This window comes from Ictalurus furcatus, chromosome 10, assembly GCF_023375685.1.
Source record: "Ictalurus furcatus strain D&B chromosome 10, Billie_1.0, whole genome shotgun sequence".
In the NCBI taxonomy this organism is placed as follows: Eukaryota; Metazoa; Chordata; class Actinopteri; order Siluriformes; family Ictaluridae; genus Ictalurus; species Ictalurus furcatus.
In genome coordinates this window covers 23,791,008-23,791,963 of record NC_071264.1, presented here as the reverse complement: position 1 = coordinate 23,791,963, position 956 = coordinate 23,791,008, and positions in this window count along the sequence as shown.

Below are 956 nucleotides of genomic sequence, written 5' to 3'. Positions count from 1 at the left end.
TGTATGCATTTTAACAGCCAACTATTGTGTTTATTTTGGTTTTGCTAATAGCAGCACACAAAACATGAACACATTTTTGCTGAAATATGAAGCAAACAAACCTTTTCAAATCATCATCAATATTCTGGTATTACGGTGGTATTAAAAACTCCATAAAAATACTAACTCATCTATAGCCTCTATACAAAGATGATCAGACTTTGGGATGGTTTTGTAAAGGGTCATAAAGACATTTAAAACTTAAGATATACATATTCTATATTTAGATTTGTTTATCTTATGTTAAGGTGGCACTGTTTAAAGCAGTATTGTAATTTTGTTGGTCCAAGATGATAGCTGCGTCTCAAATCGCCTACTTGTACGCTGCACTAAAAGTATGTACTCTTTTTGTGAAGAAAAAGTAGATACTTTTCAGTGTATAGCAAAAGAGTATGCACATACCGGGACACGTCGTTGCCTAGTTACGCACACTATCAAAATGTTCCATTCTCTTGATTTTTTTTTTTTCACATTTTCTTTACACTTCTCTAAAATGCGTCAAAAAGCAAACGATCACAAAACTCCTCCGCTCAAGTAGTGGTGTGCAATATTAGCTGAAAAAGTGTCCACGGATCCACACTTCGAAAATCTACCGGAAATAGTAGACCATCCGGGTAAGTTTGTGATATTCAATTCAACACACTACGATTGGGGACATTCTAATCTCAGATACTATTTAGTACAGATAGTAGGCGAATCAGGACACAGAAAATCCCAATGACAATATACTCTTTAATCTTGAATCTTTGTTGCTTTCATTACAGGCCAAACCAATGAAACAGCAGACATCAGAGTTGTCCTTTAAGACTGTTTATGATTAAAGGAACAGTTCGGACAAAAAAGAAATAGATTTTCAGTGTAGTAAGTTCTTGATCCTAGTCAGAGTTGCGATGGATCTGAAGCCTGTGTGAGGAAAA